This window comes from Tiliqua scincoides, chromosome 4, assembly GCF_035046505.1.
Source record: "Tiliqua scincoides isolate rTilSci1 chromosome 4, rTilSci1.hap2, whole genome shotgun sequence".
Taxonomy (NCBI): domain Eukaryota; kingdom Metazoa; phylum Chordata; class Lepidosauria; order Squamata; family Scincidae; genus Tiliqua; species Tiliqua scincoides.
The window spans coordinates 169593982-169613809 of record NC_089824.1 but is presented as its reverse complement, the minus strand read 5'-3'; the positions used below and the strand labels follow the sequence as shown (position 1 = coordinate 169613809).

Sequence of the window (19828 nt, the reverse complement as noted above, 5' to 3'; positions counted from 1 at the left end):
AAAGGACATAAGTAAGAAGGAGAAGTTAACTTGAAAAGATAAAACAAAAAGACTGAAGATGAAAAACCCATATAAGAAACAGCTAAATGAAGGGCCAAAGAATCATATCAGCTCTCCAAAAGAACCAAAAACACAAAACAGTACATGAAAGCAGACTCAAAAGATTTAACCTGAGACCATGCCTTATCTCTTATTTACTGCAATGATGGTAGCTGGTAAATAGGGCCATATGACACTTTAAGTATCATTTTGGCTGAAAACTTGGTTTTAAAAAGGGCTCATAAAAAATAAAAAAATACTCATATGTTACTGAGGCAGATAACACATTGCTTCTCACCAACACTTACAAACTTGGGCCTCTGTTGCATAAGACTGAGTGACTAATTTACAAATTCTGTAAATTCCTTTTCATATAAAAAAAGTGTTCATGGGGCAATGAATTAGCCCCATGTATAAAACAAAACAAGTTCCAGAGCGTACCACTCCTATTCGAGAAGTAACAAAATATGAAGATTTGGAATCGCATGCCTGACAAGAACATAGAGTTTGAGGAAGGTTTTCCATCATGGCTCCTGCTCTGAGTAGCAATTCTATGTCCAGCCTTCAGGAGGCAGGACCAGCAAGTCAGAGCTTGAAGATACTCAAGAGAAAGAGCGCCCAGAAGCAGCACTCTCAGAGGCCAAGCTCCATGAGGCTCACAAAGCCTCTCTTATGCCAGAACATCATTTTCCTCAGTGCCCATACACCAGTACCAGTAAACGGCTAAGTGAAAGAGAGAAGAACAACAAAGGCCCCACTCTACAGGCAGGAAAGTCTATGTATTGATGTTTGTAAGGCTTCAGTAAGCTCTTTACAGTTGTGAGAGCAACATGTCCCTTTTGAACTATCCATGGTGCTGTCACTCTGACCTGTTTTGTTGCTTGGCCCATCAATAATGTCTGTCTCTCCTTGGTGGGTTTTTGCTCCTGGCCTGAACACAACATTTTTAAAAAGTCAGGTTCTGTGAAACACAAACACTAATTAGGTGTGGCCACTCTTATTCCTGCCAAGGGCTCTGTGCTTAACTGCAAGGCAGCAGAAATTTAGCGGGTGCAGACTTTCCAAGAATAGGAATGCACCACTAGGTATCTACACTTGTTAAATTTCTTCTAATGTACTCACATTTCAATGTGTGATCAGAATTGAGATGACAATTCCATTTTGGTTACAGAATTTGGGTCTTTGGTTTGCATCTGCTTAATAAGAATTCCCATTTTTCAAAAACTACATGGTGGCTGAGTGGTTAAAGACACTGGGCTGGAAGGTCAGCAGCCCAGGAGTTTGAGACCCCAGTGCTGCTGAACAGGGTGAGCTCCTGTTACTTGACTCAGCTCCTGCCAACCTAGCAGTTTGAAAGCATGTAAATGCAAGTAAATAAACAGGCACCACTTCGGTGGGAAGGTAACAGCATTCTATGCACTTTGGTGTTTAGTCCTGCTGGCCACATGACCACAGAAGATGTCTTTGGACAATGATGGCTCCCTAGGCTTGGAGACAGAGATGAGCATCGTCCCTTGAGTCGGACATGACTGTGCAGGGGAAAAACTGTACCTTTTTTTTTTTACCTATCATAATCAAACTACCTGCTCTGGAGTGCATTCATGGCAATGGAACTACTTCAGACTAAGCAGTGTTAAACAATTGCTGCAAAATTATTAAAGCTAGAACTGGGAAAATCCCAATTGCCCAACTTGTAAGACCCAGGAACTTAAATATTTTTCAACTTTATAAATGCTCCCTAAAATATTATGCTGGCTTTTAAAATGCTTCAATATTGTAACAGCATACATCAATCACTTGTCAGAAGCACTGAAAGATATTCAGTTTCCCTCATCTTGATAAACTTTTCAGTTGTTAAATCAGCTTTGCCATAGAAAATAATAGAAAGGAAACAATCCTATGCCAACTTACTTGGAAGTAAGCCCTACTTAACTGAGTGGGACTCAGTTTACTTCCAGGTAAACAAAGCATCAGATTGCCAGAATGGCCCTAGAGAAGGGTCTTATAATAGAGCATATAGTTTACAAGCAGAATGTCTGAGATTCACTCTGTGGGAACTCCAGGCAGGGCTCAGAAAGACCCCAGTTTGGAACCCTACCTGTCACAGAACTTGGGACAGACAGAGAGATATGTTCAGAGAGATATTTATTTTAATATATTAGACTTGATGCTACTATGGTATGTGACTGCATTTGGGGGGAATGTGACTCATCTGTACATTTAACAGGCTACCAGGTATATTCTTTTAACAATGATAGTAAATGGGACTTACTCCTGGGTAAGTGTGGATAGGATTGTAGCCTTAAATTGTTAAAAATTTTCCTGCTTGATGATGTCACTTCCGGTGGGTCCTGACATATTCTCATTTTAAAAAGTGGGTCCTGGTGCTAAATGTGTGAGAACCACTGCCTTAAACCATTGTATAAAAGAGAGAATTTTGGCAGGTGCACCTCAACATGGAAGGGTTTAAAAAGCTGCACCTGCCAAAATTCTTGCCTCTATACAGTAATTAAAGGTATAGGCACTCTCTATCTGGTAACCCTAGGACTAATGCCCTGATTCAATATAAAACAGCACAGAGGCATTCCTGGAGAGAGGCAAAACAGTAAGTGTCTTCAGGTGCCTGGATGCCTATGCAAATTGACCTTTCCCCCTCGGAACCAATCAGGAAGGCAAGAGCAATGTGGAAGAGGCACCTCCACTTTGCTTTTGGAGCTGCAACTAGCTCAGAGGGGGAGAAGTGGCTTTACAGGGGGGTCCAAGCACCTGAAGACACTTACTGTTTTGCCCCCCTCCAGGAATGCCTCTGAGACAGCTTCATATGTTAGTATGAAGAAGCTTGCAAAATGTTTAATAACAAAGGAGAATGGAAAAAGAGAAGGAAAGTGTAGTAAAGTGGAGCCAGACTTCAAAATATAGAAAGCTTGGCCAAGACACATTTGGAGAATAGTGAGAGAGTCCAAGACTACTAAAACAAAGTTTTATCTGCTGGCCTGTAACACAAAATATAGTGGCTCAGCCTTAAAGAGTTATTTAAACAATCCTTAAGCACATGATAGCTATTTGAGCATCTGTGTGAGAATCCTGTCTGTAGCCACTTGGTCACTTGTAGGTGCTACCAATTCAGATCAATCTTAGTGTATTTGTTAGCAAGGATCATTTTTTAATCAGCCACAGGTAGAGACCAAGCATATGTAGCAGTATTCTAGTAGTTGTCACACAGCTCTTCAGGATTGCATTACTGATGTTGTGCCTGCTATCATTAGCTATGCTGTCAGTGTTTCATGCTGCTGTGCTGTGTTATTTGAAAGTGGTAGGTATGGCAACTAACAGGTTACCATTTACAGGTGTCTTAGACCTCTGCGGCGAGACCACAGTCGCAAACGTGCCATTAGGCACGTTTGCGGGGTTTACTGCCAGGCTCCCGCCGGAGCTGTCTCAACTCCGGCTAGCGCTGAGCCAGTGAGCGGCAGGCACCCGGGTTCCACAGCCCGGCGGTCTCCATGACCACTGGGCTGCGGAACGGGAGATGCGGGCATGGTCGGGGGAGTGGGGGAGGCGTTCTGGGGAGGGGGGAGATGTGGTTGGGGGGCGGGGGAGAGACGGGTCTGCGGAGCCAAGCCCTGCAGGATCCAGGGCGCTCGGGCAGGGTTGCTCGCCCTACACGAGTACCTTCACTTTAGCGGCTACCAAACAGTCGACACTAAAGTGAGTAGTCCCATTGCGGGACTGCTTCCCTTACTCGGGGGAAGAGGACAAACGTCCCTTTCTCCTGAGGTAGTGCGGGAGGCGCTAGATCCAGTGGGAGCCCTCCGTGGAGCCGCTGGTTCTTGCAGCTCCTGACAGCTCAGGATTGGGCTGTTACTCTTCCTCCAAGTAAGTCACAGCATCACTAGTGTCATAATAACCCTATAAAGAGGGTTACTCAAAGACAGTGACTTGCTCAGTGAACTTCATACTTGAATTTGGATTCTCACATTCAAGACTAATACTATAGCCACTGCACTAGAGTACCACATACTATATTAGAAGGAGAAATAATGTCACATATACCAACTTCTGAAAACTCTACTGAGAATGAAACAGTTCATCTATTAATGGAGAGATGTTTAGGAAAAACAAGAGAAGTTTTTTAGTGTTCAGCTCTCCATCCAACTTAGCATATCAATAGTAACTGCCAAGCAACAGGGTTAGCAAAGGGTGAAATAGGAATTATGTCTCAAAAGAGTTAAGACAGTGTGACTAGAAAGTCAAACTGGCTTCATGTTTGGAAAAATACTTGTTCATTTGTCTCCAGCATTAAATACCACTTTGGTCCATACCATTCTGCCCTTAATATGCATGAAAAACTAAGAAAATCTAGTTAGACCACCCTTGCTGTTCAGTAAGTCTCCCAGAACCCCCTTTCTCTGATCACTTATATTCTGATAATCAGAGACATACATTCTGAACAAATTAAGCAAATGAAAATAGTGTGACTACCCTGCAAACTAGTTCTGCATGCCCCTTCAGCCATGCCCTGGTTCAGGTATATAGCAGAGTTCCATCTTTTCCCCCATGTTGTTTAATATATGAAGCTTCTGGTAGAGGTTATCCAAGGGTTTGGAGTTGGGTGTCATCAATATGCAGATCATATTCAGTTCTATCTGTCTCTAATGATGGGGAATCTATTGAAACCCTGGAATGCTATCTGGAGGCAGTGAGGATCTGGATGTAGGTTAACAAACTGAGATTAAATTCTGACAAGACAAAGGTCCTTTTGGTTCAGAAATCTGCAGTACAGGTATTAGAATACCAGTCTTCTCTGAATAAGGTTGTACTTCCTTTGCAGGAACAGGTCTGTAGCTTGGGGGACATCCTGGATTCTCTGCTGCTCCTGGAAGCCCAGCAGCAGATACTGCCCAGCTTAGGCTAGTGCACCGGCTGCAATCCTATCCACACATTCCTGGGAGTAAGCCCCACTGACTATATTGGGATTGAGTAGAAGTGCAAAGGATTGGGCTCTGTCTATCATACTTCACCACAGTAGCTCATGCCTGGGTGAGACTCTCAACTATTGTCATGCACTCTACATGAGGCTGACCTTTAAGACTGCCTTGAATAGCAGTTAGAGCAGAATGCAGTAACCCATGTGGTCTCAGGAGCTAAGCCCTTGTTTCCCAAACTCATGATGCCCCACCCAGGGGTAGAAGATTGCTGCCCCCTTAAGGGGGGGTGGCAACATCATGATGGCAGCAATGGCACTTCCAGGATCATGCTGCAGCTGCAAAGAAAAGGGGTTTTTGAACATACCTGGAGGTTGTTATGGCCCTCCGAAGAATATGGGGAATCTGTGATCCCATCTGTGGGCCACCTGGCACCTCCGAACTGCCCCCTGAAGTGCTCATGACCCACTTCCAGTTTCATGATGCATACCAGAAGTGGGTCATGATTGCATCAAGAAGCTATTCTGAGGTGTGGGGAGGCTGATAGAGAAGGCCAGGAACTCCCCGCACCCACCAGAGGGCCATAGCACCTCCCAGGTATGTTCAAAAGCCCCTTTTCTTCACAACAGCAGCCCGATCCCAGAAGCACTGCTGCCACCATTGCTTCCCTGCAAGTACTTAGGGAGGTCCATACTCTCTTGTAGAGTTTGGGAACATCTGAGCTAAGGGATTTAGACCATCTGCTGCTCTTGTGTCAACACTGACTGCCAATCTATTTCCAGGCCCAATCCAAGATGCAGGTTTTAACCTTTAAAGCCCTGTATGGCTCACAACTAGTATATCTGAGGAACCGCTTTATTCCCAATGAATATACCCATGCCTAAATCAGCACAGGGGGCTCTGCTGTATGTGCTGCCTCTGCAAGATTGGCAGCAATTGTCCAGGTTATCTGCAGGCCTCGGATGCCTCATCCTTGATTGGTGAGTCACAGCCATTTGAGTACAACTAGCAATAGAAGACATGTGGGGACATCCCAATTGGTCCCATTGCCAGAGTAACCAGGGAGCTACATCCAGGTTGCACCAAGGTGACACGGTGGATGGAGCCTATGCTGATTGTAAAAACAGCTTTAAAAGCCCTAACCCATGAGGAGGTGGTAGTGGTTGGACAGCAAAAGGCTTTCAGTTGCCTCTTGCTCTAGAAGGTAACTCATCAGCCCTGTGAAGTAGCTCCTAGGAGGGTGAGGAAGATTCAGGTGAGCATCAACCCTTCTTATCCACTAACATGTCCATCAACAAGTCACTTGGAGGATATTCTTAAGGTAACCTCCATCCCGTAGTTGTACTGGATTAATTTGTACATTACTACAACCTATAGTACCTCAAGGAGAGGACCCTAGGAAGTCCTGGACAATACTAGGTCAACAGACCCCAGACTGCCAGGGCTATGCAAGTATTAAAATAGCAAAGCTAACCTTGCTAGACTGTTTTACACAGTATCGATTTTAATTTGAAACTGTTTATTTACATTCACTGAAGTAAATACCACTTCCCCTTTTATAACTAGTCTGCATAAAGAATCAATTGTTTATACAAGGAAGGGGCTGAGAGAGACCACAGATTCCATTCATGATGGGGTGAACTAAAAGATACTGTGAGAAAGATGTTATTGAGAGTGGATAAGGGTGAAGAAAGCATCCTGAGAGAAGAATCCTTTACAAAAGGAAAAGAGGATAGAAAGGACTCAGTCAAGGGCATGGCCCTGTTCAGATTAATATTTCTTATTTAACAGTACTATGAATTTGGTCTATATAAAATGATGAATTGGTCCATCATTAAGACATTTCTGCCCAATGTTGCATATAGGCAACAGGGGCCAAATGAGTACACCTCTGGGGCAGGCAAAATGGGTTAAAATTACTATCCCCATCTCACTTTATCTTGACAACCCAAAGCAGTAAACAGAGAAAAAACATTAAAACAATCAAGCAAAAAAAAAAAAATTCAGAGTGAAATACAGCAGTATAACAGTCAAATGATGCCCCCCAAAAAGCAGACGTTCACAAGTAAAAGTAAATAGAGTCCACTGCAGTTGCTAGTCCTAATTAGGATTTATGTGGCTCAGGCTTTCTGAAAGAACCAGTGTAGCCTGTGTACAGTGTTAGGGCACGGCAGACCATCTAGGAAAAACTATTCCACAAAATGGCTTTCTAGAGGGGTCCTGCTCCTGGCAAACATCCAGTGAACCTCACTCAGGCTGCAATCCTATCCACACTTACCTGGGAGTAACCCCATTGACTATAATGGGGTTTACATCTCAGTAGACATAGAATTGGACCCTTAGTTGCAGCACCTACATCAGGGACTCTGATATTAAACGGAGTGCATAAAGTGGCACAAACAGGTGCAAAACAGGTGAAAGAAGCTTAAGTATTCCTAACTTTTGTAAAATATAACTCCTCAAAGACTGAGGAGTAGGAAAGTGTAGAACATGTATGAGCAAAATGTAAGGAAATGCATTTGGAAATAGTCTACCACTGAATGGCTAAAGGATTGTTCACAACTGAACTGTTCTTTTACTGTGATTTCTTTGATGGCTGTTCAGTGCTGTCACTACACAATTCTTCCAAAACTATGTTACAGTGATGAAGTTTTATGAACCAAATTCACAGTTTCCTGTGATACTGCAGAAATCTACCTCCAGTGCCACTAAACCATTCTTTCCTTAAATAACCTTACCCTTTCTCCACACCAGCAGTCCTCAAACCTTTCAGTTCCGGAAGCCTAAACACTCCTTTAGGAGACATTCCTAAACAGAGTCTCAGGGAGCTCCACCGGTGCATGTGTGGAGTCTTGAGGAGCCCTAAAGTGCTGGAACACGTGCAGAGTAGTGCAGCACCAAGAAAATGGTAGCCACTTATGCTTTGCTCATGGAGTCTCTGAATGGGTTACAGGAAGCCACCAGGGCTCCTAGCAGCATACTTTAAAAAACACTGCTCTATACCATTTCCAAGAATTCGACTTTTCCTATTTCCATCATTTGCCAATTATGATCAGATCAGCTCTATCACATTTTTGTGCATTCTAGTCTCCATCCCTGAATATCACCCAACAACAGTACATATCATCTGTGTTGAAACTCTGTAATATATCTTTTGCATCTCTATTGTCTCCAAATTAGTATTTTCTCATTCAAGCAAGACAATGATTACGTTCTTTCTATTCACTGGAGCTTAGATCTCACTCCTTTTTAATGCATTTAAACCTTAATCTATCATGCATTTACTGAATAATATACAGTACAAAGAACAAAATGCATGCACACAAAACTGATAAAGCCAGTCTCACATTTGATCAGCAAGCTTTATCAACATCTTGAGAGTCAGTGAACTATCAAATCACCACCTATATTTTTCAGTGCTGGCAGTAAAGCCTCAGACACTGATTGGTGATGACACAGAATACTCAGTTGCTCAAGGAGCTACTAAACAGTTAGGTGTTCATGTTCTGTGAGGGAAAGGAAAATTGTCCATTTGGCTGGGATTAAAATCTAACATAGGCATAAACTGAAGGCTGAGAAGTACCAAGACATATTGAAACTTAGAGGTGGGCAGCCCAGAGAAAAAGGTGCAGAGTAAGCAATGGATGGAGAAATAGGAGCTTTAAGAAAGGGCAATGGAGAAGACAGTCTGAGAAAAGGGTAGGTGACACAGAAAACTGAGGTAGAAAAAGGCTAATCAGAGACAGAGCATTCTTTACAAACCTCACAGTTCTTAAGATCAGAAAGGGCTGCATGTTCAGTTCAGAGAGTTAATAGGAAAGATGGTCAAGGAATAGGATGCCAAAGAAATTAAACAAAGTTGACAGTAGCCTGAAAAGCAAAGGCTGAGAAAACAATGAGCAGTAAAGACATGATTAAAGGAGGAAAGTACATTGGGACAAAATTACACACAAGGCCCATAATGCAAATATCACATTATGGGCAGAAAGGAGGTGAGCAGGCAAGAGAGGGAGCCAAGGAAGCACGGGGTTGCTAGGTCAAGATCTTGACAGTGGAATTCTTCTGGTTGTGGTATTGACTGTCCCCAGCAGCTTTGCAACCTGGTAACCCTGAGGAGGCAACAAGGGACAAAGCAAGAAATAGTGGAGCTGGATTTTACATATTGATTTGAACTAACCAGGCAATTATTTTACTGTAGGCTTCTAGTGTGTATTCAATGTCAGATATTAACTACGCAGATCTAGGACAAGACCTTCCTGTCACAAACACAAATAAAATACTACAAGTGTAAGCCCAAAGAAAAACATTGTTGCCTCTGCATTTTGCTCCTACTTCTTTTTGTTATATCCCACTGCCAAATAAGAAAGTTAAGCAATGGAAAAGCACAACCAATGAAAAGATTGTCTTGCTTTAGAATGAGAAAACTTTGTTCTGAGGGGAAAGCAGGCTCAATTCCAATGCTCTTGTTTCATCTCAGTGAAAAGACCCTGTTACTACTGGAGATTTGGGGCATGAAGCCCTGAGCTGATGACTTGCTCACTCCCGTCCTACTCTACAGAGCAGTTTCCCAAACTGGAGGTTGGGACCTACCAGTGGGTCATGAGTCAGGAAGCACATCTTGTTGGGTTGCAAATTGTTTCTGAAACAATTTTTTAAAAACTTTGCAAGCACCCTTGCCCAATTTGCAGAAGAAAACTGCAGTAGCAGGCAATCCAGATGGAAAGACCACACTTGTGATTGGAATGTTACCTGTGATATGAGGTAATCTCCATACTCCCAAATTAAAATGTCACATTTTCCCATTTTCTCTAATAATTGGTATGCTGTAGATCATATGTGAACACAGTTTCAGCCTTTTGCTGGCCTGGAAGTCCCTAAGTGCACATTTTGCTTCCCAGTTCAGTCTTCTGGGTATCCTGGAATGACCATAAGGATCATAGGGAAACTGTCCTTGAACTCCATTTCTAGGGAGAGTCTAGCAAAATGACTACATACACATACTATATATAAGGTCTCTGAGAGCCTTGGGAGCACAGGATCCAGATTATTATTATAAATATAATATGTAATATTTCTTTATATATCTCTTTGTTGTCTAGTAAAGCTATGTGGGTTGCGATAGCGTCATTTTCAAAAGTGGGTCCCAGTGCTAAAAAGTTTGGGAAGCACTACCATCGAGTCCATACAAAACAACCAAACACACAATGTGCTAAACCAGCCATTTTCAACCACTGTGCCATGTGTAGCACATTAGTGTGCCACGGATCGTCTGCAGGTGTGCCATGGGAGTTTGGGGGGGATCATTTGGGCCACTGGGGGATGCGAGCCCCCTGCTGTCAGTGCAGCATGCCTTGTCAACTGTCAAAAAACTGATGGAGTGCCTTGACAATTTTAGCACCTTGTCAGTGAGCTGTGAGATGAAAAAGGTTGAAAATAGCTGTGCTAAATGCTTTATATGCAGTGTGTATATTTGCCTTCTCCAAGGTTGAACCCACTGCATTAAGCTCTACAAATAAGCTGTGTTTCATATAAGCTTCACCCTGCTAAAGAGCCCGTTTCTTCAACAGGGAGGTGACTCTTTGTCCTCATGCTGCCAAAGCAAAAGTGTGTGTGTGTGAGAGAGAGAGAGAGAGAGAGACTGACTCTGTCCTCAGGCTGCCACAGGAAGAAGTGAGTGTGAGTGAGAGAGAGACTGTCAGACTGCCACAGGAAGAAGTGTGTCTGTGTGAGGGAGACTGACTCTCTGCCCTCAGGAAGGGGCAGGGCCTAGGAGGGGGGGGTAAAGGAGGTAATTTGTACCTGGCCCCAGGATCAGAAAGGGAGCCCAGGAACCAAAAAAAGGGGCCCAGAAATTTCCTGTGATCTTACATTTTCCAATCTCATCCAGACTCACAACTCACAAAGGATGCTTGGGGCATTACCATGGACACATGGTAGCCACAAGCCATAAACACTAGGCCCAGGAATGCATACATTCCTTAACACTGTCACATCTGGGAAGAAACTGGCCTGCTGCAGTAGCTCTTTGGCTTGTGGATCCACTTACCATGAAGGAGTGTATAGTAGCTCAGCAACACAGCTGTGATATTGCAAATACTGCAGAAGTCAGTTTTGGTGTACACAGGACACTTTTTATTCTATCTTTCTACTAAGTACAATGCTATTAATCTCCTGCAATGATTTTCTATATTTGAAAGATTTTAGAGATTTTAGGAATGTGTTTGGTTTTCCATATTGCTGTATCTAGCTGCCAACGCTGGGGAGGCAGGTAGACCTCAGCTCTGCATTGGGAAGACTGGTAGACCAGGCTCCAAGGCTATTCCAGCTGTTGCCACTTTCCTCCTGCCTGTTTTACCCCCATTCTGCCCATCCCCATTGCCACCCCCCAACTCTGTTTCAACCCTTCCCTCTTTAGGAAGGGGCCCAAAAGAAACTTCATACCCCCTGATAAAATTCCTCTCAGAGGTCCTGGGAAGGGGTGTGTGTGTGTGTGAGTGAGTGAGGGAGAGAGAGACAGAAACTGTGTCCTCAGGCTGCCACAGGAAGTGGCTGTGTGTGAGTGTGTGTGAGTGAGAGAGAGAGAGTGTGTGTGTGTGAGAGAGAGACTCTCTTCCCTCAGGAAGGGGTGTGTGCGTGCGAGAGAGAGAGAGAGAGAGAGAGACTTTCTGTTACACTCTGATAACATTGTGGCAAGTGCAGAGTGCTTCAGCCGCTACAAAGTGTCTGTGGCTGGTGTGGCCCTTGTCAACAGGGCGGGGCGGGCACAGATCAGCGCTGGAGCGGCGCACGTGTCGCGTCTCAGCTGACTCCCAACGGACCGACGGGGGGCGACGGAGCCCTCCAGGCGTGGGCACTGCAGCCCTTCTGAGGGGAGCAGCTCGAAGCCGGGGCAGTCAGGGCCGGGTCCCTTCCACGTGACGGAGCGCGCACCACTGTTGCCCTCCCGACGCAGGCCGCCCTCCACAGGAAAGGAGCGGGCGGTGGGCTGGGGAGCGAGCGCGCACTCGCCGACATCCCCGAGCCCCCTGAAGGGAGGAGCCCCCGGCCTGCTTACACAGCAGGGAAGGGAGACAGTCGTAGCGCCCCCCCCATTGGCCGCGGCCCCTGTCCGTCGCTGCCCTCTGCGGCCAATGACGGGGCGGAGCTCGCGGGCGGGGGCGACGCCTCCGTCGCCAGGCCAATGGAGGAGGAGAAGGGGGGCGTGGCCAATGGCGTCCCGGCTCCGAGAGCGAACAAGATGGCGGGGCTCGGCTCCCCACTCCCCCCCTCGCGTTCCCCACTCACGCCCTCCCCCCGCTCGCCTCGGTAGAAGGCGCTGAGGGGGACGCCCGCGCCGCCGGCCGGAGGCGTCAGGCCTCCATAGTGCCGCCGCCCCGCTCCTGCCCAGCCCGGTCACCTTCCCGCGACCCTGGGGCCGCCGCCGGGGCGCGGAGAGCGGGGCGCGGGGGTCTCGGCTCTACTTGCCTGGCTGCCTCCGGGTCGTCCTCCGCCTCCTCGGCGGCGCCGCCGAGTCTTCCGCGGGCGGGCGGCTCGCACCGTCGGCAGGGGGGGCAAGATGTCGGCCGTGCCCGTCTCCTCAGCGCCGCCCCCTCATGCCCGCGGCTCCGGCCCGCTCGCTTCACAGCGCCTCCACCGCGGCTCCGCTCCTGTCGCGGGCGGGGGGAGCAGCGAGCGAGGGCAGCAGCAAGATGGAGGCGGCGGCGGCGGCAGGAGCGCAGCCCGGCCAGGCGACTGAGGGAACGGCGGGGGGTGCGAGAGGGAAGGAGGCGGCGAGGGAGGGGGCTGCTGCCGCGCTCCGCTCTCCTCTCCCCCCCGGACAGGGACCGCCCCCCCTTGAGCCTCCCTCCCTGGACACCCAGCTCGGAGGCCCGGGGGCAGCGGCGGGGGAACCGAGGCAGGCTAATGAGCCTGCCGCAGCCTGGTGGGCCGACCTTTGGGGCTGACACTCGGACGCCAAGTGCTGCATTTGAGGCGGGGAGCCTCAGGCTGGCTGCCCCTGGGGGGAGGCAGCTTTTTTGAGGGGGGGCTGCTGGGGCCACTGGAGGAGGAAAAGGGGCCTCTTGTCCATAAAGCATCCTTTATTCCTTGGAGTAACCCTGTTGTGGGGCTTATGCTCCAGGAGGAAGTAGCTTCAGGCGTGTGGGTGAATCCCACACGTGGGTTGTTGCATGTGAGTTTCAACATGTGGTATTTGCTGCCAGCGCATGTTGTTTGGCCCCAGAATTGGGGGGGGGGGCAGCATTAGCATTGCAGCGGTAGAGACCATCCTAACCTACATGTGCTCATCCGAACATTTATAGCAAGGGGAACCACCAATGAGCGTTCTAGTTCATGCATCCCACTGAACCATCTGATAAGGCTGGTGATCTTAAAGCCCTTTCTGCCTGTGTTGCATATACGCAACAGGGACCAAAGTGTGCAGCTGTGGGTATCCCATGGTAAAGTCACTGCTGTTTTGAGTGAATCCATCATAATGTAGACCCAGTTTCTCTCAAGCAGCAGATGAGCTGGATAGTACCTTTGCTATCTGCTTGGCCCTGTCTGTTCCAAGTGCTCATCCATGCAAAAACATTTTGCATGCAGAAAGTACAGGTCCAGCCTATTTATACATGGATTTGACTCAACACGAATGGCCCCTGCAAATGAGAAAGAATGTGCTGATCCCTGGAGAAGAGGGAAAATGCACCCCTTTAAAATCAGTTTTAAAAACTGAAGAGTCCTTTAACAATAGCCTCCTTAATGAGGGGGAGGGCAGCTGGCTGACAATCCATCAGTCCTTCTCTCTCCATTGGACCCCTCTCTTCCCCCTGAGCAGGAGAAAGAAAGGTGATCACTTTGCATTGGTGAAGGGAGGGGCTGAGTGAAGTGCCTTTCTAAGCCCTTGGAGGAGGACTGATGTCTTCTTAATGACTCTTATCTTACATCACAAAGGTCAGCAAGGTTGTTTTTAAATCACCAGAGCAAAGAAACTTTGTTTTTTAAATTGATTTGCTATAGTGTGTTTTTTGCCATCCATGTGAGTGCTTGGAAGGGAACCCACAGGAATAATGAGGCTCAACCTGTAAGTGCCACAGAGGTATTTTAGCCCAGGGGTGTCAAATATACAGCCCACAGAAGCTCTTTATCCAGCTTGCATGATACTTAGGTCTCCCAGCACTACCATAAGCTGCAAATCAATGTTTTAGCAGAAATGGCACTGCTGGAAGGGTGGCACTGGGGGAACCCAGTTATCAAGTTGACCTCCTTTTCAGTGCCACTGCTTCTGCAGAGGAACTGGGAAAGAGGTGAAAGGAGGCTTCAGGAGGTGGGGAAGGGGCAGACTAAGTGAGAAAGGGAGGAGACACTGCCAAGGCACTAGGAGAGTCCAGTTATGCAGGCTGCCCTTTCAGCGCTGCTGCTTCTACCAAGGCATTACTTTGTGCAGAGCACCTCTCAGCTGCTGAGCTGCAAAGTAACACCTTGGTAGATGCACCGCTACTGAAAGCATTCCCAGCACGATAATTGTGCTCTCCCGTATATTGAAAGTATGCAAATCTTGATCATATCTTCTCTTGTCATTTGCAGCTAATGAGTTCATAGGTGAGAGCAAAAGTGCATATTTTTGGATGTCACCCGCTTAATGACATTGCCTTCAATCCTCAGCAGGCACCATAAATGCTATTCGCCTGCTATATGAAATGAGTTTGACTCCTCTGTCCTAGCCTGTCTTTCTTGACATGATAATCTTCCTTGAGTTGGAATCTGTTATTTTTTTTAATGCAGGAATTTTTCATGATGCAGCTCTCACCCATAGTCTGTACAGTTGAAACACAGTTTTACAGCCTCATGTGCTGCTTTGTGACAACTAGGCCAAAGCTGAGGGCAGTTCATAATATTTTGTTATATGACTTTTTTGAGTTTCTTCCACTTCTGACAAAATAGTATAGGCCCTCTTCTAGGTTCACTCACTTCTAAAATTTGAGGAGGGTGGGGGATATAAAACAGAATGAAACCCTAGATTATGGAACTCACTCCCTCTTGTGACCTGGGTGTCCCCTTGCCACTGTTTTTCCACCTAGCTAAGAAAAGTCTGTTTGGCTGAGTTTACATTAGGGCACAATCCTAACCTCTTATGTCAGTGCTTTGCAGCACTGACATAAGGGCAATGCAGCTCTGAGGTAAGGGAAAAAACATTCCCTTACTTTGAGGAGGCCTCCATGAGTGACACCCAACTGCAGGATGCACCACATGTCCCATTGGCACTGCTATGCCAGTGCTGGAAAGCACTGACATAAGGGGTTAGGATTGCATCCTTAGTGGTTGTTTATGTTGTAAGTTGCCTTGAGGGCCCCTTTGGGTGGAGAAATTCCCTGATAAATACAGTTTGACAACCACACAAGTTGTGGGTATACTGTCATAGAGCTATATGTAAATGGATAGAGTGTACAGACTGGCATACTGGTGATTAGAGCACAAGACAAACCTACTTATCCAACCAGTCTGTCTGTGTTCAGTAACTGCTTTGATCACCAGCATGCCAGTCTTTGAACTTGACCAATTTAAACTATAGCTCATAACAGGCATGCCCATAATGTGGGAACATGGTGAACCCACTTGTCATAGAATTGATGGAAGATTCAAAATACCCCAACCTTTTTCTCCCCAAAATAAAAAACTCTTCCAAATGTTCATCTCATTCATCCATCAGTGAAGTTGAATTGAAGTAACTCTCTTTAATGAATTATTCAATGCCCTTATCATTCCTCTAGCAGTTGTTCAACTTTCACCAACAGCAGGTCATGGGAGTTAATATTTCTACTAATTGTATTTCTGCATAAATTGGTGGAGATTATCATAATTTGCATATAATGATTGCCATGAAGCCAGTGTAGAAAGCTACAATATATTTAACAATGAAATGAAAATATGTATAGGTTGTACGTATGTTGCAGAGGTCTAACGGCAGATGTAGTACAACAAATAAGAACCCATGTAAAATAAACAGATAAACTGAAAGAATTGTTCCACAAATAGATTCTGAAGAGAAACTCATGACTTATTAAAAATAAATAATTGAGATCCTTTTATTGCAACTGAGCTTGATTTGTTTAGAAAGCTTCTGGAGGCCATATATTACAATTCTATGTTAGAAATTAAACTATTGTAAAAAATATATTTATTCTATTAATTAACTACTCCAAATCTAGTGTTCTGTCAGAGTGTATGTGTATCCAAGGGTACTGCAACAGCACAACTGATGTATTAAAACAAAATTCTTTACCAGCACATGATAGCACAGGGGTGTCAAACCCATTTCATACAGAGGGCCGAATAGTATTCATGATGCCTGCTGAGGGCCGGAGGTGATGTCATTACACAGGAAGTGATGTCATTAAACAGGTCAAAACCAGAAATAAACACTCTGTTCTTGTGTAGGCACTCATTGGCTGCAAATTACAGAAGAAAAAAATCACAAATTTTGATCATATTTCAAGGTAGGGGAGAGCCTAATTATCATGTTTGCCACCCTTTCAGCAGGGTCACCTCAGCATTGCTCAGCATCTGAGCCCGGGGGCCAGATAAAAAGCTTCTGTGGGCCGCATCCGGCCCCCGGGCCTTATGTTTGACACCCCTGTGATAGCACAAGGGTTGCTTGACCAGCTCAGAATGTTATGGCTCTGGGCCAGGGCCTATCCCCTGAGTGATGGAGCTGCGAGTAACCAAGAGCTGACCTACACATATCAGAGAAGCAGGAAACCACCTCCAAGAAGCATGGTGCAATCTGGTTATCCTGGGAAGATGGGTGGCAGGTATACAGTAATCTGGGATCAAGTAGAGAAGGAAACTATGGCACAGTCACTGTGTAGTGAGCACATCTTTCAAGCAAGGGATGTCCCAATATATTAGAACAGGCTGAAGAAGGGCGTGGCCCATATACAGCATATAATGGGCTATTCAAGGATGAGGAAATAGGTCCAGGAAGGATTCCCCTGCAGTTTGGCAGGCAGCCTAGAGTCGAGTAATGAGGAGGAAGAGAAGAAGTAATGAGGAGGAAGAGAAGAGAAGGTGCTCCTGAACCCTCCTAACTGTGAAGCACTCCTTTCATGTTGCAGGAATGGCAGAACTCTTTACACCCTGACTGCACTCGTAACATTTTCTTTTCATCATTACATTAAAAATGCTGTTTGAACTGAGTGTGTGACATTTATGATGGTTTATAAGGCATAAAATGCAAAATTACTGGAGTTCCAATGGATATGCAAATCAAAGGGACATTTTATTATTTTAAAGGATTCATTAGCTATAGTTATGGCAGCACACCCATGGATAGACTTTATCTGCAGCTGCTTTCCCCTCCCCCCAATATATGTCTATTCAAGAACCAAAGATGGCAAAAATGTTGGGACTATAGTGCTTGAGGTGGGAGAGAGAAGAGGTCTGCTCTGGCATGCTGCATTGAGTTTCTAATTGCATTCTATCACATCACAATTGCTTGCTTTCAACACATCAACCATCGCCTTAGAAGATGCTTTCTGAGCTGTAACACAGACCAGCTTGTGTTTTGCCAGTAACTGCTTCTCTGTGCTTGTGAACAGCAACAAAGCTGCTGTGAGTAGCACGTTGCATTTGGCAACATCCAATGACTAATGTATACTAAGACCTTTTATTCCTTTATGATTTCCTTGCTGCTTTTACTTAAACTGTATTTGAGAATAAGGATGAAGTACCAGGCAGGTTATGCAAATTAGGCATGCTCATTTAGTGCACTCCATTACCACTGGTAGGATATGTAATCTAGTTACTATGCAAATTTCACTGCCCAGACTTGGGGATTTAGATATTGCAACTCTCCTTCCTCTTGCTTACAACCAAAGAAATCATGGAGCTCCATATCAAAACAAATGGTTTAAATCAGGGGTGCCCAAACCCCAGCCCTGGGGCTACTTGCAGCTCTGGAGGCCTCTCAATGCGGCCCACAGAGAGCCCCCAGTTTCCAATGAGCTTGGCTCTCCAGAGATTTGTTTGAGCCCACACTAGCTTGATGCAACTGCTCTCAGAGTGAGGGCGACTGACCTCTCGCGTAAGCTGTGGGACAAGGGCTCCCTCCGCTGCTTGTTGTTTCACATCTGTGATGCAGTAACGGCAGCAAAGGCAAGCCTTGCTTTGTGCAAGGCCTTTGTAGGCCTTGAGCTATTGCAAGACCTTCATTCATTCATAAAAGTTCATCTTTAATATATTCATTTATGTAAACTTATGTAAATTTATTCAAATTTTAAATGTAAATTAATTATTTTTCCCCAGCCCCCAACACAGTGTCAGAGAGATGAAGTGGCCCTCCTACCAAAAACTTTGGACACCCCTGGTTTAAATGAAGGTTAGTTATTAAGTATCAGTCCAGTGTATTGCTTCTCAGCCTATAGACTAAGATCAAGGTTAGTAGTGTATTTTTGATTTTTATTTCAAGCCTCCTGGCATTCCAATCGCAATGTGTACTGGTGCAGGAGGGCCATATGGCCTCTGCTGTATCCAGCACAGCTTAGCAGCAGACTGGAGGTCTTGGGGTAAGGTGATATTTTTTCCCCTTACCCTAAGTAATGCTCCAGCTTCTCAGATCTGCATCAGCTATTTAGTTGGTGCAAGTCCAAACAAGTCCCAGGAGGGAGGATAGGATATGGTAGAAGCCTGCTCTGCCAATCTTGCCCCCTTCCCAGGCTGAATCTACCTCACCCATTTTTCCCTCCCTACTTCTGTTCCGTCACCCAGTGCTTCTCTTATATCTGCCAGCAGCCAATCTTCTCTAGATGCAGCATTGGTGGGGCAGTGCAGGTCTCCCCACCAGCTCTGCTTACTATCTGAGTGCCACAATGTGCTTTAGGACATGCTTATGACACCCTCAGTCATCACAGAGACTGCTGTGCTGGCATAATGTCAGGTTTGGATTGTGCTTGTGAGTATAATATTTTCTAAAGATACAGTACTGGGGGGGAATGCTATTTTATCCTGCAGCTATTAAGTATTTTGGTGTCTATATTAGCATGGCTTCTTTTTTCCTTAAAGGTATCAAAATACACATTTTACAGAAATAACAAAGGTTTATTCAAGGGTAGGGTTGAGGTAGCAAGATTCTGACAAAGGAGTGATTGGGTCATGGTCATAATGGAGTCACAAGGAAGAAACATTTTTAGAAACTTTGCAGGCACATCATGCTTTATGGGTGGTATCTCAGTCCATTGCACTGTTCCTCTTAACCATTTTAAAGATCAAGTGGGATGGCTATGCTAGTCTGCAATAGCAAAAAACAAGCATCTTCTAGCACCGTAGTTTATTTTTGCAAAACCGCATGCTAAAATAAATGTATTAGTTTTTAATGTTGCACTAGTGACGTGAGTTTTCATACTTGATCAGCTCCATTTTTTTTGCCTTGAACAATTAGATGCTGAGATATAAAAATATATCACAAATTTGGGGTGGTCATAATGTATTAACACAAACTAGTTTTAGTTGACAGGGAGTGTGGAATATTTTTGGAAAACCAAGCAACTTGCATATTGGTGCTTAAGAATTTTGACAGTTTCCCTTTAGGACCTTAGTATGGCCTAATGTCAGGCAAATGAGAACTTGAAGGATCCAGAATCAGTGACCAGATTTAAATCTGAAAGGTTTGACCCCTTGTTCTTTGCTGTTCCTCTAACTGGCAAAGTTCTTGCTTTCTAACAAGCATTTTTATTTTATTCTTAGAAACATTTGCTTGAGAATACAAGGCAAGGCTCTTAAGGCGCAATCCTAACCCCCTATGTCAGTGCTTTCCAGCACTGGCATAGCAGTGCCAATGGGATGTGTGCTGTATCCTGCTGTTGGGTGTCACTCACAGAGGCCTCCTCAGA

General features: G+C 45.5%; 1 protein-coding gene across 7 annotated transcripts in view; it reads right to left on the bottom strand.

Annotated features, from left to right (window-relative positions):
• The window catches only part of BRPF3 (bromodomain and PHD finger containing 3), a 51240-nt gene extending 38529 nt beyond the window's left edge, over nt 1-12711 (bottom strand). For all 7 annotated transcript variants that reach the window (XM_066624767.1, XM_066624769.1, XM_066624771.1 and 4 more), the window contains exon 1: nt 12429-12711. The gene's annotated coding sequence lies outside the window, so the exon portion shown is untranslated. The remainder of the gene's footprint in view (nt 1-12428) is intronic.
• Between the last annotated feature and the right edge of the window lie 7117 nt (nt 12712-19828).